At 37.7% G+C, this 6,068-nt stretch overlaps 1 long non-coding RNA gene across 1 annotated transcript; it reads left to right on the top strand.

Annotated features, from left to right (window-relative positions):
* Positions 1–390: 390 nt before the first annotated feature.
* On the top strand, positions 391–2,374 carry LOC125660778 (uncharacterized). Its single transcript, XR_007364472.2, has 2 exons — positions 391–529; positions 697–2,374. It is a non-coding gene; the product is annotated as an uncharacterized LOC125660778 (long non-coding RNA).
* Positions 2,375–6,068: the final 3,694 nt, after the last annotated feature.

Below are 6,068 nucleotides of genomic sequence, written 5' to 3'. Positions count from 1 at the left end.
ACTTTTGCTTAATCCTACACACAATTTTGCAGGGTATATAATCTAGACTTGTTCAGACAAATTTATACAACTCGGTTTTTCTGAAAACAGTTAATCATCAGGTTGATAACATGGAGGATTTCTCTGATTTATTGTAAGTAAAATAGTTTTTTTAAAAATGCTTTTATAAGTAATTACAGAAAAAAATTCAAGAATTCCAGCATTTAGATTTTAATTTTTAACATGTAAAACTTTTTAAAATATAATTAAATACCTTGTAAGAATTATCACATGTTATACTTAGTTTTTTAATTTAACTATCTACGCTTTAAAGAAAATTTTTAAAAACTTGATGCTTTAAAATGTATGTATAATATGTGTGAGAGAGGGGGTGTGTGTGTGTGCGTGTGTGTGTGCTCTCGATTAATGGTCTTGAAAATACACGTCTTTAATTTCTCTTAATTTGTTGATTAAACAGTGATTTGGAAACATCTCCTGACTTTGAAAATGTATGGGAAGAAATCAATAGACAAGTTCCTCCCTCTTCTAGGTATGAAACAACATTTTTAAGAAGGATTTATTTATTTATTTTTACCATAATATAATTTTACCATCATTGTATCTCTGTAATTAAGCAAAGTACGTCGCTCAAATGTTGTTTTATGAATTATAATTTTTTAAAGATAGGTTATTTAATTTGGTTAATTTCTTTAAAAGGCCTCCCTGTTCTGATAATCAAGCTACCAAGACTGAAGCAAAGACGGGGGATGTAAGAACGACTTCCAATTCCGTGCTAAGGACTTTACTGAATAAAAAACCAGCAACAACCCCTTTGACGGAAACGAAGATTAAATCAGAGAATGCCCCTCAGTCGAATGAAGCGACTCTGTCAAAACAAGACACGACAGTTAAATCGGAAATACCTTTTAAAAGGTAATGATACACACTATATTTTATTTTTTTAGTTATGCTTATTTTGTAAAATAATACCAATATCCTAAGAAAAAATCGGACGCATTATTATTATTATTTTTTCGTTTTTTTTATCATTTTAGATACACATCCGCTAGTACCACTAGTTGTACATACTCTCCTCCTGACGATGAGAACTGGCCACCTGCAGCAAGTTCACCATTTGCAAATGTCGAGGATTCTATCCTAACGACTTTAAGGTAATTCAGTTGTTCTGACTATTGTAAAGGATATAACAGATAATGCTCTCTCTCTCTCTCTCTCTCTCATAAATAAATAAATACATGTAAATAAATTAATTAATGACTATAACAATGAAATTCTTTTCTTTCTTTCTATTTGATAAATAACATTCAACATAAGTTTGTATTTGTATAGGAGAAAGAATCCCAATAAATACGAAGCATTGAATCGGAGGATAACAGAGCCAAGGGCCACCGCTACGCGGGAATTTAAAGTTTTAAAAGCCCTCCAGAAAAGAATAGTCCAAGACATGCAGCAAAGTGAGATAATAGTTAATTATCTCACTGACAAATATGAAGATGAACCCGAGAAGAAGCGGGTGAAGTTTTCTTAAATTCCATTGGAAATTGGATTGTGAAATGAACAAAATATACAGCAGTGAGAAATAATAACTTGAAGATCTCACGGGCAAATATAGTGATGAACTTCAAGCGAACCGTGTTACTTTTTTGTGTGTTTTTTTTTTTACATACGTCAGAAATTTGTTTTAGATATTGCTCGTGAAATGAATAAAACGGTATTGACCTTGTTTTCTTTTCTGTTGTAATATACTGAAATTATGGTTTGGAGAAAAAAAAGTATTTTCCCAAGGTAACAATATGAGGCAGCGGGATACACTAAGTTTAAAGATGTTTTTACCATACCTTCAGAAGGAAAACAAATTCTTCAGTTACTCTTCCTGCAATTTTCAACTTGTATTAGATTGTGGTATATGCCTTAAGTATTTATACAGGGAAATATCAAGGTGACTTAGAAGTAATTAAAACGAGTGGTAAGATACTGTATTATATAGGGTTTTATAAGACAGGATTGGGTGACCTTAGCCGGAAACAAGAGGTATAGTGACATGTATATTGAGGTGACCTAGTAACTAATTCTAAAACGGTGACCTCAGACGGATTCATATATCCAGGTGACCCTATTTATCAAGGTGACCTTATTTTATCACAGTGACCTTATCTTATCAAGGTGACCTTATTCTATCAAGGTGACCTATATGCGGAGGTGACCTGGCTGTTAGGGTTGTTGACCCTGACCTTATTTTCTCAAGGTGACCCACATATCAAGGTGACCTGGTTTGTCAAGGTCACTGACCCTGACCTTATTTTCACAAGGTGACCCCATATCTAGGTCAAGGTGACTGACCCTATACAGACCCCAGACTACTATACTTACTACTCACATGTTTGTAAATAAATGTGAATATATTATAACGCAACACTGCTGTTTGCGATTTTATGTGGAATATACTACATATTACAATATCAGTGTTCGTGATAAGTATGATGGCTTTGATCATGACGCTAGTGTTGGTTATAAATGTGAAATATTACTCCGTAACACTAGTGTTAGTGGCAAAATGTGAATAAATTTGTGTCGTGACACTAGTGTTTGTGAAAAAATACGAACAATTTATATCGGAGAACTAGGGTTGGTGGCTAAAAATGTTGGTATTTTGGGGTCGCTAGTAAATAATGCCCAAATTTTATCACGACACTAGTGTTTGTGAAAAAATACGAACAATTTACATCGTAATACTAGCGTTCGTGATAAAATGTTGAATTATTTCGTGTTGTGATTAAATATTGACCAAATTCTATCACGATAATAGTGTTTGTTAAAAAGCATGAACAATTTATATCATAACGCTAGTGTTTGTGAAAAAAATGTAAATAATTTATATCGTGAGACTAGTGTTTGTGATAAAATATGGTCAATTTATATCGTAAAACTAGGGTTCGTGAAGAAAAAAGTCGGTTTTTTTTTAGGTCTATGGAGGGCAAAGTCACGTGATTTTGTGACGTCACGTATAAAGGAATGATAGTATGCCCTCCGTGCCTCTCCAATAATATATATATATTATATACCGGCAAGGGCTGCCCTCCGGAGGGTGACCAAAAATGTAAGTGATTAAAATGAACGAGTTATTATCAGAAACCTAGCGTTTGTGATGAAATGTGAAACAATTTATGTCAGAAACATACTGTTTGTAACTGAAATGTTAAATAAATTATACAGCAACACTATGATTGGTGACCAAATTATCGAGTTGCTATGGTTCGTAATCAAATATTCACCAACGGCATCACCAAACTAGTGTTTGCAACTAAATATTAACCAAATTTTATCATCGAACTAGTGTTTGCGAATATATGTGAACAACTTATATCGTGATACTAGGGTTGGTGACCAAAAATGCGGCAAATTATTTCAGAGCTATGGAGGTTTGCCCTCCGTGCCTCTCCAATAATATATATATATTATATACCGCAACTTACTGTCCTCCGGAGGGTAACAAAGACATTGGATGTCTCACTATTAGAGGGTGACATATAGGTGTTTGTGTGTATATATCGCACCATATCGTTGAACAAATTTTAAAATGCTATCGCATGTGGTCATAACACCGTATTAAAACGCCAAATTAATTAAAAATACGCAATACGGTGATGTTTGCTAATTGGTAAAAAAACTAACGTGTTCTAGGTATAACACCGATATGTCGTATATAAGATTGCAATTTTGAATTACACAATACTGCAAGTTCGCAATCGACTAGCAAATCCTATCTACCCAGATAAAACCACATCTCTCCATTTAAACTTATCAAGTTTATTTTCCAACCGCAATCATGTCTGCTGAAAACAAGAATGATGCCGATGTATCAGTCGAGGATCAGGATAAGTTTACTGCTGCCATCGATAATACCACCATGTTGGATAGGCAATTGTATGCGGTGGCAGTTAAATATGATCAGTTCGTGGACTACATAACTCCCCACCTAGAGCAGATCGCAGCTAGGACCGTGCAGCTGAGTCTATCCAAGAATACTCTGGACATACCAACTGCCTATGTGTACCCGGAATTTTTTAAAGGGAATCTGGTGACGGAAGCGAATCAAGCTAAGGAGTCGGGATCCACCATCGTGAAGAAAAAAGGAGGACCCACCGTGATGAAGGTGAATAAGAATGTTATCAAAGAAGTTGAGCCATTACTGCTATCGAGTGACTGCACCATTATTGGTAACAGAGTGGCAGACATTTATGATCTGATATACAAATCTGTGTACAGAAATGCTGCGCGTAAACCATCAGAATCATTTGATAAGTTTGCGACCTCAATCACCGATGATAAGTTTAAGTGTTATGATCACATATTCGTCAACCGTGATGGAGCATCGGATGAACCATGCGTGCCTTCCAACTGGCAAGATTTGAAGGCGATCCCAACGGCCACGAAATCGAACGATTTAGCCATTGCTGATGACGAACTCCTTATCCTGCTCGGCTCGGAAACATACTTCGCCAACTCGCTCATGAAACAGAGGCCTATCGTCCTGGATCGCATTGATGGATTTACTCACGATAAACTCGTTGACAAACTCGAGATTGTCAACTGGTACCAAGGGGAAGTTCTCGACAATTCATTCGGTAGTTCGCCGGTTACACCAGGCCATAGGATCATTCCCCACTCCACAGAAATCCTCAACAATCGGGTCGATAAACTACTAAGCACATTCTTCTTTATCGACTCGTTTGAAAATCATGCCGAGAAGATAGCACTCCTGGAAAGTTTCGTGACCAAGAAAGAAGTTCTAGTCAGCCAAATGATCGCCTTAGCACTCGCGGCGATGAAAATAACGGACCAAATGGCATCGGTCACCGAACCCTTCGGTCACAAGGGTGCCCGTACACCAATCGATTACAGATTTTCGGATCACCTAGATCCGATACCAACGCATGCCATGATCGTCAACATGTTTTTGAACTTTAAGTCGGTGGTACTTTGTGCGGCTCCAGAACAAATCAAGAGCGGTGATGACAAACAATCGTCCAATTCTGTCGCTCTGAATTGCGACCATAACACACACCTCAACAACTTAACGGCCCTGTTTAAAGCTTTGGTGGATAGCCACATGTTGATCGTGAATCAACTCAATCTCATCCACATGTTCGCCGAGGAGACACAAAGTTCTAAAACTAAAAGAACCTGTACCCAAGGATGCGAGGAGAGGTGGTGTCCGAAAACACTCCTGAATACACTAATTATCCCGTCAACCCTTGAAACGAGAGACTTGAGTGTCAGATCGCGAGAAAAGTATGGTGGTGATAACCAAAACATCGTGGTTTTACAGAACTCTAGATACAATACCGCATCGTCATTTGTTGGACAAACAAACAATCGGCAATCAAACCGGTCACAGAAGGTCGCGAACAAGGCGGAACCGGATGATCAAAACGACAAATACGAAATTCACCAAAAGTTTACCAAGGCTATGGACGAATGTATCCCTATGTTCCCCAAACTTAAACTGGAATCCCTAGCTCACGACAGTACAACTCCGGATATAGCAGCAATGATGAGAACGTGGCTCTCTAACGTCGCATCCATTGTTGACGCGAAGACCGATTTGCCACCTAGAACAGACAATTGTGATAAAGCTCTGATCACATTGAAGTGTGGATTAGAACTTAGAAATAGATATCTTGGATATGGGCTATTCATGCCCATATACAGAAGCCACATGTACCAACTCGCGGCTGTTAATTTGTTGGTGCACCTCGATGAGAGTTTCGGTGACTATGTGTTGGGTGGATGCAGGAATTCTAACATCGGAGCATTCGGTGACACGCGAAACAGTATCAATCTGTATAGAATGAAGATTCCGCAAGCGGTCAAGGAAAATGGAGTTAAAATGTCCAAATTCACAGATGATGGATCGCTCGATGAACAAACTGTTCACCATGCGCCAATTTCCTGCGGAAAAGTAAAGGTGAGATGCGTATGTGAGCGATACGCTAAAGGTTGTGATGTATCAGAAGCGAAATCCTTTGCTGGTGGAGTAAAGGCTGGATTTGGAACGGCATCCTCCG

This window comes from Ostrea edulis, chromosome 8, assembly GCF_947568905.1.
Source record: "Ostrea edulis chromosome 8, xbOstEdul1.1, whole genome shotgun sequence".
In the NCBI taxonomy this organism is placed as follows: Eukaryota; Metazoa; Mollusca; class Bivalvia; order Ostreida; family Ostreidae; genus Ostrea; species Ostrea edulis.
Note: the sequence above shows the minus strand (reverse complement) of the source record. Positions and strands in the feature narration are given on the sequence as shown.